Raw genomic sequence first — 18,960 nt, forward strand, 5'->3', positions numbered from 1 at the left:
GGGCAACCCACGCTATTTGCTATTTGCATTGAATACATTTGTTGAAAATTAGAAGCAGCCATTGAAGTTAAGATATCTTGAGCAAAAGTGGTATATATAAGAACTTTTATCCTGAACAAAAAAATGATTGAAATATCATAGGGTAATCTCGAGTCAACTATAATCTGTTCTTATGGATTCAAAGGACAACCACTCAAGCTCTGATACCAATTGTCAGAACAAGGATCTAATTGCGCAGGGACAAGGCTTGAAAACTCAAACCTTGAGTTAATGCTTAAGATCAATGTCTGCTTCTGATTAACTGTTCCAGTCAAGTCTGGCAAGACCAGTTAAGACTAAAGATGAGAATCAACAAAGTACTTTAAGTATTAAATATGGAGTAATGAGAATAATATATAAACACATATATTCAAATAATTCTCTTTTATTCATTCATAAATGTTTACATTGTTAACAGACGTAAATACAGATCTTTATTATTAATGTCTAGCGCGAACGTGGGAGTTACAATTATCTCCTCCTTAGAATGATTCCATCTTGGATTCATGCATCAACAAACAGATATGGATAGCGACTCCTCATGTCACTCTCGGTTTCGCAAGTAAGGTTCGGCCCTGCCGTATGTTTCCATCGCACATGCACTAAGCCAACCATCTTACGTTGCAACTTCTTTGTCTTACGGTCAACAACTGTTTCAGGCTCTTCAATTAATATTTTATTTTCATCGGTTCTTAAATCTTAATGTTAGATGATTTTCATAAATTACATGCCTCATTGATTTATGACTTTAACTAAGAAAATATGTTATTAACTTCTCTAATTGTTGTACTAATTAAGAAGGGTCTAGGTAATTTCAAGGGTGTTAAATTACTATAGCCAAATTGGAATCCATCAAACCTATTGCACCATATAATTAAGATGATTAGTCAACTAACTGAACTTGTGATTTATCTCGATATTGAAACGCTTTGTTTTGTAGTTTTATATATTTGCACTTTAGTCATTTTTATAAATTAGTTTTTAGTGCATTTAAATTTTGAAAAACGCTTGTCGTTTTATATTTTTGTTTTGTATAAACTGAATGCATAAATTTGATTTGAGCCAATCAGTGTCGATTCGATCCCTATTACTACTATTACAATTCGTTTTTCTATGTCATCGTCTACAAGTTTTTTTATTTGGTGGTCTCGACAACTACCACATACCAAGACAATTTTCATGAGGAAAAGATGTTATGAGAATTTTAAACTTTAAACATAACTTAATACCGAGTCCTAACACTCTTAAGAATTTTAAAAACCCTTATTACACTATTTATGACACTGGATGAATAAATTGCTACATAAATCATCAAGTGGCGATAGAGTTTTTAAAACTAGACACGGGTATATATTATAACATTAATTTAATCTTGGAACATAACTCCATAATTAAAAAGATTAAGAAATCCCTGATTAGAGACCATTAACTCTAGAACTTGAACCAAACACCTTGAAATCTCATCACAGGTTATAAATTGACGAATAGATCATAGATTTGAAGTTAAAATGCATATTATAAACAAAAATCAAGCTCGCATCAATACAAGGAGCATGAAATTAGGATTTGAATATCTAGGGTTTTGAAAACCATCAAATATCATCAAAACTCACAAATCTCACATGTATTAGCTAATTGGAGCTTGAAGATGGATCTAGGAATGAAATTACAACATAAAACTTATATGAAATCTAGTAATCAAAAGAGAAACTTCGGATTTGCAAAACCTACATGAAAACTAAACGAAATTGAAGATAAAAATGGAAGAAGAACTACCTTTTAAGCAAGTGGATGAAGAGATATGAACAATGCTTTCAACGATTAACTTGAGACATTTAAACATCATGGAGAAAGGGAGGAAAATTGTCCATGGAGGAGAGGATATGGCTGAAATCGTTATGGAGAATAGAGGAATAAAAAGACTTAAATGTCATAACTTTTAATGATTTGGCAACATAGGTCCCTCCTTAGAAAATCTTTCAAAAAGACTCTCGACTAACTAGCAATTTAAGAATAAGTTACACAAGGTCCTTCCCCACCAAAACTTATACAAATTTGGCCATAATCGCTCACTTGATCAACACCTATTTAAATGCAAGTTTCACAAATTTGGCACATTTGACTTATTGTCTCTAAAAATATTCTTTTGACGGCAAAATTCTATCATATTTTAAATAAAAACCAATAAAAATATTTATTATTATTATCTTTATCATTGTTATCATTTATTATTATATATTTATTTGTTTCATTGTATTTTTTTTTACTTCTACTTTTATTTTTATTTTTATTTTTTTTATTTTTGCCAAATAGCCCAAGACTTCTGACCCCTAAATTCGGATGTTACACTGAAATAGCACTTAGGGTTTAGTAGTTAATGTTTTGCAATTTACTAGTTGATGGCAATTATCTCATACACACCTAGTCTATATAAGACTACAACCATATTAATGATTGTTTTAGCTCTTTTATATATATATATATATATATATATATATATATATATATATATATATAAGTTCAATAGAGAACCATTATTAATCAAAGAACCAAAGAACCAATCCAAAATATCATAATTGTTAGGGTGCAAAGTTATTCATGTTTGACTTTGTAATGTGTTGACTTTTGTAAAACCCACTTGCATGTGGTGTATTAGCCTTATGACTCATGAAATAGAGAGTGAGAGAGAGACATGTAAACACCTCTATATAAGGTGGGTTCATACCACTTGTAGAGGTGTGCTTGAGAGGTGTAAAAGTTGAGTGTGTAAGTGTGTGTTATTTATGTAGACTAGATCTATGTCGTTTTTTGGTAACACGATACATAATCAATACATCTCTTGAACACCCAAATCACCATGTTCATTGTGCAATCTTTAATTCTGCATGCCAAACCATGTTCAATAATCACTACAATTGGTATCAGAGCGGGTCTTCAAGATCAACGTGATTTTTGAAGAACGATTCTCGGTTTGGCAACTTTTGTCACAATTGAAGCAAGTTTGGTGAGTCTCTCTCTATGATCTATCTTAATTTCATTGAATTCGTGCGTTGCGTTTTTTATTTGTGATCGTTTGACTCATTGGATCAAATTTTTCTTGAGAAACCCCATTGATGATCCAATAATTTTTTCTAAGATCAAGAACAACCAAAAACAAAATCAAATTTCCGTCACTGTTCATTAAATCTAATATTCGAAGCCCAAAACAATTTTTGTTGTTTAACTATTTATCTTTTGTGATTTGAGCCCAAAATTCCGATTGATTACTGTTCATTCTCCATTATTAAGCCCAAAAGTAAAATTCGTGTTACTATTCATGTGAATTGGAGTTTAAGCCCATCCTATTGATTCATAATTTGAGTCCATATATTTTTCGTGATCTGATTTCATTTAAATTGAAGCCAAGGATTGATTAAATCATTTTGATACCCCTGTTGTGTCCATTCTTCATCCTGCGCTTTACCGAGTTGTACATTTAGATTGTACAAGCAACTCATCTGATGCGTGTTTGTTCTTAAGTTTCCGATTTCGTTATCTCATTTTTCTTGTTAATCAGTGGAATACGATTCGTTTATTGATCAGGTCGTTCTGAATGTTTGTTTGATTTTGAATGCGAATCGTATTTGGATTGAAAAGAGCATTAGAACACAGTTGATTTAAGTTGACTTTATTTGGGAAGTCAAACTCAGTGTTCTTGCCAAATCGAACTTGAAATTGAAAGAAGAATTTGGTTTGGAATCGAAATGGTTGGAGTCAACTGAATTTTGACTATTGTTGATTGTTGAATTTGATTTCGATTCCTGGAAATCGAAGATTTTAATTTTGGGAATGAAGATACTGATAATGAATTGAACGAACTAGGGATTGAATCTATTTTTGGTTCGTTACAAAAAGTGAAAGGTGAAAAACGAATCGATGAAGAACGTCAAGGCTGAGTTTTGTTGCTTGATTGGGAACGAACAGATGAAGAATTTTGATTCTGATGTCGAATGGTTAAGTTGGAGTCTATGTTCGTTGGTTTGGAAGTCGATGTTTGAAGGAGAAGATTTGGGAAGATGATTTTGGAGTTAATGTACGAAGGGTCCCTGTGTTTGGAGTTTCGATTTGGATGAATGGTTAAAGAAGATAGATATCGATGTTTTGTCAAGATGGTAATCTGGGAAGGCGAAGATTTTCAATTGGGTTGACTCGTTTGTTTGATAAAGAACTGGAAAAAGGTTTTGAGTAATCAATTTGAGGGTTGAAGCGAGAACAGATTGTCGATGCTTGGGTATGATAACGAAGGCCGATTGATGAGTTTAGATTGAAGGTTCGAAGGTCGTTACCAAGAGTCGATGGTCGATGCTCGATGGTCAATGATGTTCATCTGTTTGCTTCCTGTATCATACTGGGTTCGTGAATTGAAAAGGCAAAGGATTGGAGTAATGAATGAACAGAAGGGTTAAACGAACGAAAGTTTTTGGTTTGGGAAGAACTGTAAGAACGAAGAGGTTACTGTTCATGGATAAGGCTTCGTATCCCTTCGTTAAAATGGACTGAAAAATTTCGTTAATTTGGTGCTTTGATTAAAACTAACGAAGAGGAGAGAGAAAATGGGCAGATGAAGTTTCGTACGAAGGGTGTTATAGATTTCTAATGAAGGGGAGAGAGAAAAGGGTGTTGATAATTTCGTACGAAAGGGATGAAGTTTCGTAAGAAGGGGAGAGAGAAAAGTCTTCGTACGTTACCTGGTTCAAGTCTTCGTCCCTGTGTAACAAATTGGGGAAAAAACACAAATGTTTCGTAAATGGCCCCTGAAATTTCATTAGTTTAACCCCTTTCCAAATTTTCGTACGAAGGGATTAAAAAAATTTGTATGTTTTGAACAAGTGGGCAGAATTTTCGTATTTGACCCCTGAAATTTCGACATTTTGGCAACTCATACCCAAATTCGAATTTTGGGGTATACTTTCGAAAATTTGAAGATGTGGGCAGAATTGTCGAAATTAGTCCCTGCAACTTTCGTAAGTTTGGCAGTTTTCGACCAATTTCGAAAAAGGACTGATTTTGCTGAGAAATTGAAGAAAATACATTTCAGGCCCCTGCAGTTTATGCGAATTGACGCTTTCTACCCAGCTTCGGAAAAGGGGAGAGTTTCGCATATTTGGCTGTTTTGGGCGCACCGGGTCATTGCAGAATTTTGATATTGACAATTTCTACCCAATTTTGAGAAATTTTGTCAAAGGCGGTCAGTGAACGAAGCTAAAAATTGAAGATTTTTTCGGTTTTCCGTATTAAAGCACAAAGTTTATGCCACATGTTAAGGGGGAGTTTTGACACGAAAAATTCCGAATAGAGCACGTTCTCTTTCCTTGAAGGTTTTATAATCAAATTTCGATTATAAAAAGGGGGAGAAATTTATATGGAAATTCGAACTTGAATTTTTCATATTACGCGGATTTGACGACCGAAGTGACCTTGAAATTTTGAAGTATACGAAATGAAGCGATTGGAGATTCGGAAGTGATTTCATTTCGAAATGGGTTTAGTTTTATTGAAGATTTTTGGGGTGTGTTTTTATGCTCAACTTTTGGTGATCAATTTGGAGTTTGAGAAACTCGTGATCATTCGTTGATGCTCGGTTTGTATGGTCTCACATCCTAGAGCCCAAATTGAAGAATCATGGAAGAATTGAAGATTGAAGTTCATTTCGACATGTGTCACCCTTGAGGCTCGGATCGCGTAGTTGCTCGATTTTGGAAGATTTGAAGTGGGTCATCCATTCCTAACTTTGAGGGGGAGAATGTTAGGGTGCAAAGTTATTCATGTTTGACTTTGCAATGTGTTGACTTTTGTAAAACCCACTTGCATGTGGTGTATTAGCCTTATGACCCATGAGATAGAGAGTGAGAGAGAGACATGTAAACACCTCTATATAACGTGGGTTCATACCACTTGTAGAGGTGTGCTTGAGAGGTGTAAAAGTTGAGTGTGTAAGTGTGTGTTATTTATGTAGACTAGATCTATGTCCTTTTTTGGTAACACAATACATAATCAATACATCTCTTGAACACCCAAATCACCATGTTCATTGTGCAATCTTTAATTCCGCATGCCAAACCATGTTCTATAATCACTACAATAATTTAAAGCGATCAATGGCAAAAGAAAGGGTTCTAAACTTTTACAATTAACGCACAAGCACCGGATTATAACAAAACTCACTTCCTTTTTTTAGTTTAACTTTTTTATGCCATATTTTTTATCGGAAAAAAAAACGAATATACCGTTGTTCCTGATTTTTCGTCCTCTTTCCATAGAGATCCATGTTGATATATAAAATAAATACACCTTTTTTTACAAAAAAAAAAAAAAAAAAAAAAAAAAAAAAAAAAAACCTCACTTCATTTTCTTTGTTTTTTTGAAAAGTTAAGGTCTATTTTTTATCAAAAAAAATTACTAAATATATCAAAATTAATGTTTTTGGTACTCTTTTAACATAGATTCATATTGATGTTTAAAAAAATTCGAAATTTCAGCTCAGAATCATGTTTTGAATCTGCTCGGATATACATTGTGAATCTGCTCAGATTCATAGTTTTAATAATACTAAATCAGATTCACATTGTGAATTCTAAACACTAAATTATATACAGTTTAGATTCACAATGTGAATAAATCCATTTTTTGATTTTACAAAGCTAATTTACGAGTAATCAAAACATTAAAATATTATAAAACTACATGGAAATATATTTCGATTCATATGTAAATTTCACTTAATTTGTGAATGATCAAAGAGTTGAAACAGTAAGTCAGATTCACTTTGTAAATGTTAAAATTGCAATATTTACAGTTTAGATTCACAGTGTAAATCTAAACTGAGCAAGTTTTTTTAATCGATGTTGATGTATATCTATGGAGGACAAAAAAATTGAGATTTTTGGTATAATTAGTTTTTTTTATAAAAATAAACTTAAATATTGAAAAAAAAACAACAAAACGAAGTACGTTCTTTTCGGGGAAAAAAAGTTTGTTTTTTATATATCAGAATGGATCTCTATGGAAAGAGGACGAAAATTCGTGAACAACAGTATATTCGGGTTTTTTCCGATAAAAAGGGTGGCCCGAAAAAAAAATTAACGAAAATTAGATGTGGGTTTTTTGATAAACTGGCGGGTTTTATATCTAATCTATTCTATATGTGTCCAATATACAAGTGTACATCCATTCTCTTGACTGTTGATCAGTATGATTTCCGACGCTTACGATTGGTTCCTTTGTTCTTTGTTAATAATGGTTTTTTATTGAACCTCATCCTAATATATATATATATATATATATATATATATAAGGGAGCGTTCAATCGAGAACATTTCTTATTGCGAAAACATTTGACAACAAATTTAGACCACATAAATTTTTTTAATTAAAATTATAAAATAATATTCATATAAATCAAAAAATAGTTACAAATAATTAAAAAACTCATTAACCAATACCACTCACCACCCAACCAATACCACCCACCACCACTACCTACCACCCATCACTCATCACTCACCACCACTACCCACCACCCACCACCACTACCAAACACTCATCACCACAACCTACAACCCATTACCACCACCCACAACCACTACCCATCACCACCACCCACCTCCACCACCGAACACCACCACCCCACCACCATTACTACCACCTGTCACCACCACCAACCGCCACTCACCGCCACCACCACCGACCACCCATCACCACGGCCCGCCTCCACCACCCATCATCACCACCTCACACAACACTAGCACCACTACCCCCACCACCAATGATCACTACTTACCACCACCACCTGCCACCCGTATCCACCACTTATCATCACCACCTGCCACCACCACCCCGTCCACCACCCACCACCACAACCACCACCACCCGCCACCTCCACCTCCACCTCCACTGTAGCACCGGGTTCCTGGTATGTAAATTTATCTAAGTATTTTGCATTTTTAGCCTTGGACTCGGCGAGTTGTAGGCCCGACTCGCCGAGTAGAGCCGGGACATGGAACACGTTTAAGTTGGCGACTCGGCGAGTCCATATTCTGGACTCGGCGAGTCCCCACTGTCTGGTGAAACCCTAATTCCAAGGGTTTGCACCCTATTTAAACCAACCTTATGCGCCCCAAGCTCGCCCCCATTCACCCTCAGAGCCCCCTATATCGTTCTAACATCGTTCCTTGTGAAATTGAAGTGCTTGGTATGATTTCTTGAAGACTTTGAGAGAGAAAGGAGAGTAGATCAAGAGGAGAGGAAGGAGGCCAGGCATCTTGGTGTTATTTCAGAGATTTCCTTGAGGTATAACTCAGTTTCCCTCTGTTTTCATGCTTATAGTCCCTTAGAGCTCCATTAAAGTCCTTCTTGAGCCATTTCCAAGCTTGGGTATGAACTAAGGTCTGTGATAAGCTGATTAACCTTTAGATCTAGGCATGATTGAGCTCCAGGAGCTCGGATCCACTGCCTTTATGAAGCCATATTGCATGAAAGCCCTAGATCTACTCTTTTAGTGCATTTTGAGCCCTAAAACCTTCATTGGTGTTTATTTACACGTAAAGTTGGAAACTTTACTTGTTAATCAAGCCCTAGGAACCTAGATCTACGTATGGAATGAGCTGTATCCAAGCAAAATCGAGTATATAATAGTGACATGTGGCCGACTCGGCGAGTCGTTCATCGGACTCGGCGAGTCGAGTCGCGAGTCCTCGAGTTTTCCCCTTTTCGTGTTGCTGAGTGACTCAGTGAGTCGGAAGCCAGACTCACTCATGGAGGAACTCGGCGAGTCAATGCCCTGACTCGGCGAGCCTCAAGAACAGACTCGGCGAGTTGTTCATACGACTCGGCGAGTCTTAGCATAGAATGTTCTTCGATTGAAGATGAACTCGACGAGTTGTTCATACAACTCGGCGAGTAGGATGAAGGACTAGTGGTCATCGGTTTAGAAGGAAACTCGTCGAGTCAATGCCTAACTCGACGAGTAGAGACGAGATTATGGTCAATCGAGTGGATAGGGACTCGGCGAGTTGGCAAGCCAACTCGGCGAGTCGGGTCAACTAGAAGTTGACTTTGATTTTGACTCTTGGTTTAGTTAGGGGTAAATGGTCATTTTACCCTGAGGTCGGTTAGCAGTATTTGACTGAGTGTTTTTGTGGGAATTATAGCCGGAGGATTTCCGGAGCAGCAGCAGCAGAAGTCAGTCAGTTCCCATGCAGATCAGCAGCCACTTTGAGGTGAGTTACCTTCCAGTAGCGGTGGGTCTACGGCCATAATGCCGGCCCACTAGTAGGAGTTGCATGATAGATGATTGTCTCTGTGATATTCATCTAGGGTTGTTACTACCTGTGATATGTTATGTGCTAAAATGATATGATGCTATGTATTAGTGACAGTACGGGGAGATAGTCCCCAGATTACCGGCTGATAGGGTCGAAGGGGCGGTCGTGCCCAGACATGCTAGATAGATTATGTGATAAATGTGTTATATGGTAGTAGTAAGGGGGTGAAATAGTCCCCAGTACCTGGTCGAGAGGACCGAAGGGGAGACCAGCACCCAGATATGCTAGTCAGTACCCGGTCGAGAGGACCGAAGGGGAGACCAGCACCCAGATATGCTAGTCAGTACCCGGTTGAGAGGACCGAAGGGGAGGCCAGCTCCCAGATATGCTAGACAGTATCCGGTCGGGAGGACCGAAGGGGTAGGTTGGGCACCCAGATATGCCGGACAATATTTGTATGTTATGTAACTGTATGGTATGTGGTATGATGGGGGAACTCACTAAGCTTTGTGCTTACAGTTTATAGTTTTGTTTTCAGGTACCTCTTCGTCGAAGGGGAAGGAGCTGGCGCGGTAGCGGCACATCATACACACACATTGATTTCCACATCATACACACACATTGATTTCCGCATCATGGGTTATTCTGGGATTTGTACTCTGACATTATTATGTTTTTATAAAATGGTTTCCGGACACGCGACATTTTTATGAAATGATATGATCAGTGAATGTTTTATTTCTAATGTTTTGCTAAGTATATGTTTCAAAAATGAATTTTTTTTTTTGGCTCGTATTTTTGGATGTTACAAGTTGGTATCAGAGCCCTGGTTTGAGGGATTCGGACACACCTTCGGGGGATGTCTGGACTCAAATCGAGGGATTAAAATATTTTTATAAAGAAATGATTTTCTAAAGACTGAGTAAAAGAGTTTCGAGAAAGAACGAGGTGTGTGATGTGCGCGACCGGCCGAGCTCAAGAAAGTTTTCCCCAAAGTACCCATACAAGTTTATGTTATGATTATCAGTTTCAGTTTCAGTAGAACAGCATGCTAGAATAGGACTAAGGATCTAGGAATGATGCCTTATGTGCCTGCTTTATGTGTTCCAACTTTTTGAGAATTGCATGCTAGTGCCGAGTAGACAGTAGTAGGATAGCCTGTTTAGGTTATGCCTGATAGTATGAGCTTAGCAGTGTATGCTAGTACAGATCAATCGATATGATAGCCAGAGTAGTATATACTTGATTATGTGTACTCAATGTCCGAATGCTGCTTGCTATGTGCTTTTAGGAGTTCTAGTTGTCTTTCACTAACTAGTAAACGAATATGTTAAGTTACATATTGCAAGGACTAAATAATTTCAGAGGGTTGGGTCTAGCCCTATTTCGCAGCTCTTGTTTGAGTCCAACCGTTGTAGGGTAGGATCCCTCATTCGAAGAATTATCTAGTCTGAGTAATATGTAATAGTATTCGCGAGCTAGTTAGGGGAAGAAAGCAGGGACTTCTTATGCAGATGAGGGCGGAGAGTGGGTTGGCGACTTCCTAGGGCGAGCCTAGGATGAGATTAGCATGAGATCAACAGTAGTAGTAGTAGGGACTTGGTGGAGTCGAGGTAGTTCTTGAGGAAAGTACGGATAGATGTGGAAGGTAGTATGGGCCCGTACTACTGAAAGCAGAGGATCCGTACTTGAATTAAGGAAGGCTGAGGCGAGACCAGGAACCTTGCAGTAGACGTGATCCCTTTAGATGTATCAGTACCACTGACAGTTGTCGTTATGTATTGCAGAATGGTGGTACTACGCTCGAGGCCAGCAGTTGGCAGTTCAGGAGAGGGATCGGGTTCGGGATCAGGTTCCGAGCCAATAGACGAGAGGCTACGCGAGTTCATCGCGTCAGAGATCATCAGAGGCATCCTTGATTCGACCCCCATTATCTTTGGGTCGATCAAGGAAGGGATAGTGGAGTTGATGGAGGATCGCCTCAGGCATTCAGGAGCGACATGGCATCTGGCCAGTCGGGATCTCGCACACTGTCCTTCAAGGACTTCCGGGGCAGTGGTGCGCCGGATTTTCACGGGGCGAAGGACCCCATAGCTGCCAGGCGATGGATTGCAGACATTGAGTCTGCACAGTTGACTAGCTTCTGCCCCGAGGGGTCGAAGGTGAGATTTGCAGCAGGATGTTTGAGAGATCGAGCTAGGGATTGGTGGGAATCCGTTGGTGACTCGTTGGGAGCCTTGGCTGTCGAGGCTATGACCTGGTCGGACTTCGTGACCAGGTTCAGGACAGATTTTGCGCCGGCTGTCGAGCTTCAGCAGGTGGCCAGGGAGTTCCTAGATATGAGACAGACAACGGAGACTGTGGCGGAGATCACCGCCAAGTTCCGGGAGAGGGCGTTACTGGTGCCCCAGTACGCGGGTGATGAGGATATGAGGAGGACCCGCTATCATGACATGCTACGAGCTGACATTCGGGAGCATGTCAGTTTTTCAGCTTGCCCTACCCTGGACTCTATGGTTGCCAGGGCAAGGGAGAGGGAGATAGACCTGGAGCACATTCGGAAGAGAAAGGCAGAAGAGGGGCATGTTATGGGGGCTTCGGGGAAGAAGCCCAAGGGACCAGATGCGGGGCCGAAAGGCCAACAGGGGCGGGGCCGCTGCAGGAAATGCGGCAAGACGCACGAGGGAGCGTGCAAGTTGGGATCGTCAGGGTGCTACAAGTGCGGCAAGTTAGGGCACTTCAGCAGGGATTGTACCTCCCCTGCACCCGTGTTACAGACGTCAGAGTTGCTGTGTTTCCACTGCAACCAGAGGGGCCACAAGAAGGCCAATTGCCCCCAGTTGACAGCAGCAGCGCCAGTGAAGGCGCCAGCTCCAGCGACCCTGCGGATTACCGATGGCCGGCAGGGCAAGGCAGAGGCTCCAGTGGTGAGGAGTCGGGCATTTCAGCTGACTACCGAGGAGGCACGCGCTGCACCCGATGTGGTGACGGGTATGATTCTTTCCCTCTGGTTTATTTTAATGATGTTATGTTATTGATATGTGCTCTGTTTAGGATCGTTCCATGTGAACGGTATCCCAGTACAGGTATTGTTTGATTCGGGTGCTACCCGATCATTCGTTTCTCTTGCGCTTAGTAAGAAGTTTTCTGAGTCTTCGGGTATGTTGGATTGCCCTCTAGAGGTCGAGATTGCGGACGACCGATCAGTGCGAGCATCTGAGGTCTTCCGAGATTGTGTGCTGAGGTTATTTGAGGAGCGCTACTTGGTGGACTTGGTTCCCATTCCATTACGTGGGAACAAGGTGATTATAGGCATGGATTGGCTCAGCCCTAATGGGGCAGTGATCGACTGCGCGCCGCAGTTGGTGCGGATCAGGACCCCAAGTGGGGGAGAGCTGGTGATTCAGGGCGAGAGGCCACAGCGAGGATCAGCCTTATGTTCAGCAGCGAGAGCTAGGCGTTACCTTCAGCAGGGTTGCGCAGGTTATGTCGCGTATGTTATGGATACCCGGGAGGCGGGTAGGGCGACGGTGGGCGATGTGCCCGTAGTACGAGAATTCGCGGATGTATTCCCCGAGGAGTTGCCAGGGATACCTCCGGAGCGACAGGTGGAGTTCAGGATCGACCTAGTCCTGAGATGCAGGAGTTGTCTACACAGCTTCAGGAGTTGTTAGACAAGGGTTTCATTCGACCGAGCAGTTCACCCTGGGGAGCCCCGATTCTGTTAGTGAAGAAGAAGGATGGGTCGCATCGTATGTGTATAGACTATAGGGAGCTGAATAAGGTAACGGTGAAGAACCGTTACACACTCCGGAGGATTGACGACCTCTTTGACCAGCTTCAGGGAGCATCTTGGTTCACCAAGATAGATTTGCGTTCAGGGTATCATCAGATGAGGGTCAGGGAGGAGGATGTGCAGAAGACGGCGTTTCGGACGCGTTATGGCCACTATGAGTTCGTGGTGGTGCCTTTCGGGCTCACCAATGCTCCTGCCGCGTTCATGGACCTCATGAACCGCGTGTGCAGATCGATGTTAGACCGGTCTGTGATAGTGTTTATTGATGATATCTTGGTTTACTCCAAGACGCAGGAGGATCATAAGGAGCATCTGCGAGAGGTTCTAGAGACCTTGAGGAGGGAGAACTTGTACGCCAAGTTCTCCAAGTGTGATTTCTGGTTGCGCGAGGTGCAGTTTCTTGGGCACCTTGTCAACCAGAACGGGATTTTGGTAGATCCGGCCAAGGTAGAGGCCGTGATGAGATGGGAGGTTCCGAAGTCTCCATCTGAGATTCGGAGTTTCCTGGGATTAGCTGGCTACTATCGGAGATTCATCCAGGATTTCTCCAAGATAGCATTACCCCTGACCAGGCTAACGAGGAAGGCTGTGGTCTTTCGTTGGGGGCCTGAGCAGCAGGCAGCGTTCGAGACACTGAGACAGAGATTGTGCGAGGCGCCAATCTTAGCCCTGCCAGAGGGAATGGAGGATTTTGTTGTGTACTGTGATGCGTCCATCTCAGGTTTGGGCGCAGTATTGATGCAGAGAGGGCACGTCATCGCCTACGCGTCGAGGCAGTTGAACCCTCACGAGGCGAACTACCCGACGCATGATTTGGAGTTGGGGGCTGTTGTGTTCACCCTCAAGATGTGGCGACATTACCTCTATGGGGTTCGATGTACGATTTACACGGACCACAAGAGCTTGAGGTACCTCATGGATCAGCCGAATCTGAACATGAGGCAGCGTCGGTGGTTGGACGTGGTAAAGGATTACGACTGCGAGATCCTTTACCATACGGGAAAGGCCAACGTGGTGGCCGATGCGCTTAGCCGCAAGGCGGCACCGATCAGGGATATCTGTCTGAGGATGACAGTGGTGACTCCGCTTTTGGAGCGGATCCGGGAAGCTCAGCAGGAGGCTATGAAGGAGGAACATCAGAAGAGCGAGCGGATTGTGGGACAGGTTTCCTCCTTCGACTATGATAGTCGAGGGTTATTGACACTACACCGTAGGGTGTGGGTACCGTATCACGGGGGTGTGCGTCAGGTTCTGATGGAGGAGGCGCACAAATCCCGATTCTCCATTCATCCCGGGGCAACAAAGATGTATAGAGATCTTCGTCTAGACTATTGGTGGCCCTGCATGAAGCGGGATGTAGCAGGGTACGTTGAGCGGTGCTTGACCTGCAGGAAGGTCAAGGCCGAGCACCAGAGGCCACACGGCAAGATGCAGCCGTTGGATATCCCGCTGTGGAAATGGGAAGACATCACGATGAATTTTATCACCAAGCTTCCCAGGACCGCACGGGGAGTGGATTCTATATGGGTCATCGTGGATCGGTTGACCAAGAGCGCTCACTTCATACCGATCCAGGAGAGTATCTCGGCAGAGAAGTTGGCCAAAATCTACATCCGAGAGGTGGTGGCGCAGCACGGAGTGCCAGTCTCCGTGATTTCAGACAGAGATGTACGGTTTACTTCCAGGTTTTGGAAGAAGTTCCATGACGAGTTGGGTACTCGTCTACATTTTAGCACCGCTTTTCACCCGCAGACCGATGGTCAGAGTGAGCGGACCATCCAGACACTGGAGGATATGTTGCGGGCGTGCGTACTAGACTTTGGTGGTAGCTGGGATACCTATCTTCCTCTAGCTGAGTTTTCGTACAACAACAGCTACCACGCGAGTATCGACTGACCTCCCTTCGAGATGTTGTACGGGAGGAGGTGCAGGACCCCGATATGCGGGGGTGAGGTAGGCCAGAGGGTCATGGGGAGCACCGAAGTGGTGCTCAAGACGACCGAGAGGATCCAGCAGGTTCGGAGCAGGCTTCAGACTGCACAAAGTCGGCAGAAACGTTATGCTGACAAGCGCCGATCAGATCTGGAGTTCCAGGTCGGGGATATGGTCCTCCTGAAGGTGTCACCATGGAAAGGTGTCATCCGATTCAGGAAACGGGGCAAATTGGGCCCCAGGTAGATTAGACCCTTCAGGGTTCTGGCCCGGGTTGGCAAGGTGGCATATAGGCTGGATCTGCCAGTCGAGCTCAGTCAGATCCACAACACCATCCATGTCTCCCAGCTGCGTAAGTGCCTAGTGGATGATTCAGCGGTGGTGCTGTTAGAGGATATCCAGGTTGACGACCGCCTGAATTACATTGAGCGCCCAGTCGCAATCCTCGACCGGAAGTCGAAGGATCTGAGGAACAAGAGGGTGGAATTAGTGAAGGTGCAATGGCAGCACCGAAAGGGTTCAGAGTGGACTTGGGAGCCGGTGGAAGAAATAATGGAGCATTACCCCGAGCTGTTCAGGACCGAGCAGCAGACTTCGAGGATGAAGTCTAAAATAAGTGGGGGAGATTTGTAGCACCGGGTTCCTGGTATGTAAATTTATCTAAGTATTTTGCATTTTTAGCCTTGGACTCGGCGAGTTGTAGGCCCGACTCGCCGAGTAGAGCCGGGACATGGAACACGTTTAAGTTGGCGACTCGGCGAGTCCATATTCTGGACTCGGCGAGTCCCTACTGTCTGGTGAAACCCTAATTCCAAGGGTTTGCACCCTATTTAAACCAACCTTATGCGTCCCAAGCTCGCCCCCATTCACCCTCAGAGCCCCCTATATCGTTCTAACATCGTTCCTTGTGAAATTGAAGTGCTTGGTGTGATTTCTTGAAAACTTTGAGAGAGAAAGGAGAGTAGATCAAGAGGAGAGGAAGGAGGCCAGGCATCTTGGTGTTATTTCAGAGATTTCCTTGAGGTATAACTCAGTTTCCCTCTGTTTTCATGCTTATAGTCCCTTAGAGCTCCATTAAAGTCCTTCTTGAGCCATTTCCAAGCTTGGGTATGAACTAGGGTCTGTGATAAGCTGATTAACCTTTAGATCTAGGCATGATTGAGCTCCAGGAGCTCGGATCCACTGCCTTTATGAAGCCATATTGCATGAAAGCCCTAGATCTACTCTTTTAGTGCATTTTGAGCCCTAAAACCTTCATTGGTGTTTATTTACACGTAAAGTTGGAAACTTTACGTGTTAATCAAGCCCTAGGAACCTAGATCTACGTATGGAATGAGCTGGATCCAAGCAAAATCGAGTATATAATAGTGGCATGTGGCCGAGTCGGCGAGTCGTTCATCGGACTCGGCGAGTCGAGTCGCGAGTCCTCGAGTTTTCCCCTTTTCGTGTTGCTGAGTGACTCAGTGAGTCGGAAGCCAGACTCACTCATGGAGGAACTCGGCGAGTCAATGCCCTGACTCGGCGAGCCTCAAGAACAGACTCGGCGAGTTGTTCATACGACTCGGCGAGTCTCAGCATAGAATGTTCTTCGGTTGAAGATGAACTCGACGAGTTGTTCATACAACTCGGCGAGTAGGATGAAGGACTAGTGGTCATCGGTTTAGAAGGAAACTCGTCGAGTCAATGCCTAACTCGACGAGTAGAGACGAGATTATGGTCAATCGAGTGGATAGGGACTCGGCGAGTTGGCAAGCCAACTCGGCGAGTCGGGTCAACTGGAAGTTGACTTTGATTTTGACTCTTGGTTTAGTTAGGGGTAAATGGTCATTTTACCCTGAGGTCGGTTAGCAGTATTTGACTGAGTGTTTTTGTGGGAATTATAGCCGGAGGATTTCCGGAGCAGCAGCAGCAGAAGTCAGTCAGTTCCCACGCAGATCAGCAGCCACTTTGAGGTGAGTTACCTTCCAGTAGCGGTGGGTCTACGGCCACAATGCCGGCCCACCAGTAGGAGTTGCATGATAGATGATTGTCTCTGTGATATTCATCTAGGTTTGTTACTACATGTGATATGTTATGTGCTAAAATGATATGATGCTATGTATTAGTGACAGTAGCGGGAGATAGTCCCCAGATTACCGGCCGATAGGGTCGAAGGGGCGGTCGTGCCCAGACATGCTAGATAGATTATGTGATAAATGTGTTATGTGGTAGTAGTAAGGGGGTGAAATAGTCCCCAGTACCCGGTCGAGAGGACCGAAGGGGAGACCAGCACCCAGATATGCTAGTCAGTACCCGGTCGAGAGAACCGAAGGGGAGACCAGCACCCAGATATGCTAGTCAGTACCCGGTCGAGAGGACCGAAGGGGAGGCCAGCTCCCAGATATGCTAGACAGTATCCGGTCGGGAAGACCGAAGGGGTAGGTCGAGCACCCAGATATGCCGGACAATATATGTATGTTATGTAACTGTATGGTATGTGGTATGTTGGGGGAACTCACTAAGCTTTGGGCTTACAGTTTATAGTTTTGTTTTCAGGTACCTCTTCGTCGAAGGGGATGGAGCTGGCGCGGTAGCGGCACATCATACACACACATTGATTTCCACATCATACACACACATTGATTTCCACATCATACACACACATTGATTTCCGCATCATGGGTTATTCTGCGATTTGTACTTTGACATTATTATGTTTTTATAAAATGGTTTCCGGACACGTGACATTTTTATGAAATGATATGATCAGTGAATGTTTTATTTCTAATGTTTTGCTAAGTATATGTTTCAAAAATGAATTTTTTTTGGCTCGTATTTTGGGATGTTACATCCACCACCAATCATCACCCATCACCACCGCCAACCTCCACCACCACCCATCACAAGTACCCACCTCCTCCACCCACCACCATTACCAAAACATACGACCACCACCAACCACCACCCACCCATCACCCATCACCACCACCCGTCACCATCACCCCAACTATGACCCACCACAACCACTACCACCCACATCCACCATCCATCACCAACATTCGTCACCACCACCCACCAAACACCACCATCACCCGTCACTTCCATCCCCACTACCACCCATCAACATCATCACCACTAAAATCACTAACCACCACCCACCTCCACCCGTCATAACCACCCTTACCACCACCCACCACAACCACTAACCACCACCCGCCACCACCACCAACCACCACTTATCACCACCAACCGTCTCCACCACCCATCACCACCACACGTCGCCATCACTCCACCTATCACCTACCAAAACCACCACCACTACCATCACCCCCACCAGCAACCACCACTCACTCACCCACCACCACCATCACCCCCACCACCATCCACCCACTACCATGATCCAACCCATCACCCACCACCAACCACCACCCACCAACATCATCCCTATATACCACCATCACCACCAACTACCTACCTACCACCACCATCTACCAACACCACCAAACATCACCATATACCACCACCAACCATCTGTTGGATAAGGTGTCTAAGTCCATAACTATTTCTGGTATGTACTTGACCCGACCCGGCATGGTCCATTTGGGTTGCATGGCATCATGCATTTGGATAGACTAAATGAGAGAAATAACACTTGTGGTTTATTAATATATTATAAGTTCTAATATATTAATAGTATTATTTAATTAGTATTGATCAAGAATTAATCTAGAATTAATTAAGTGATCAAAAGGAGACTAATTAAATATATGGGTTGATTGTGTAAATCATCCATACTTGTATAGTGGGCTAGATGCTCCATGGATTATCTAGTTGGTCTAAGGTCCATAGGATGCTCCATGGGAGTTACAAACCCATGGGTAATAGAAATGAAGAGCCATGTTACATTAGGGT

Source organism: Lactuca virosa, chromosome 4 (genome assembly GCF_052849685.1).
Source record: "Lactuca virosa cultivar CGN04683 chromosome 4, Lactuca_virosa_CGN04683_v6, whole genome shotgun sequence".
NCBI lineage: Eukaryota > Viridiplantae > Streptophyta > Magnoliopsida > Asterales > Asteraceae > Lactuca > Lactuca virosa.